Here is a 950-nt window from a genome sequence, read left to right as displayed (position 1 = left end):
ACCTGCCCTTGCAGAATCTCAGAACCTGCAAAGACACCCTAGAGGCCACCACAGTCTCAAGTCCCAGCTCTGTGAGTCTCATGCATCCCAACATTTATCTCGGCCCCAGCCGTGTCTGAAGTAGAGACCTTGTGGACATTCTGAGTGGATGGGCATACCCGGGGCACTGTGTTCTGGTCTTCACTGCAAAGACACCCCCGCCCCATTTTAAACCTCTGGAAGCAGGCACACGACAGGCACCAATCTTTGCGAGATGAACATGTTAATTAAAGGTATGAAGTGCTTGGCACACGGTAGGTCCTTCTCTGCTGCCCTTATAATCACATGACTTCTGCTTGAAGGACTAGTTTTGACACATAAAGAACTGGTGAGAAGGACAAAGCCCTAAGTTTAAATCAGGTAAACACTCTAGGGGCAAGCCAGCCAACAATGAAATAAAGGCCCCCTGCAGAATTTTGGGGGGGCCATGAGCAGATCTACACAGGCCTCCATGCACTGTGTGGGCAACACAGCCTCCACAACAGCCCCGGCGGCGTGTGCACTCCGTGGCTCCCCTGCAGCCATGCGCAGAAGCCGAAACACACCCAGGGGCCCTCCTCGCGTCCCCAATGTGTATCGATAGGAAAGAAAGGGACATCTTCTTTGAGCTCATTGAAGAACTGCTATGGGCCTTTTTGTCTCTGTGATGAAGGGAAATGAGAATGTTGCTAATTAGCAGCTGGAAGATGCCAAAGAAATGTGTCAACATCCTTCAGAAACATCCATCTGGGAGAAGCTGCTAGAATCTGTCACAGATTGTCAATGCTCTGTGACAAACTCCCCTGGCAGGTGACAGAAGAGGCGAGGGGAACCACATTCCCATCTCCTCCTTAAGGGCCAGTGGTCTCTGCACACAGGATGGGACGCAGAGACCCCAGGGGTCAAGGTGCCTCCGGGACACCCTCTAGGGC

The sequence above is a fragment of the Suricata suricatta genome, chromosome 12, assembly GCF_006229205.1.
Source record: "Suricata suricatta isolate VVHF042 chromosome 12, meerkat_22Aug2017_6uvM2_HiC, whole genome shotgun sequence".
NCBI classification, from domain to species: Eukaryota; Metazoa; Chordata; class Mammalia; order Carnivora; family Herpestidae; genus Suricata; species Suricata suricatta.
The sequence above is the reverse complement of the archived record's forward strand: the minus strand, read 5'-3'. Positions refer to the sequence as shown.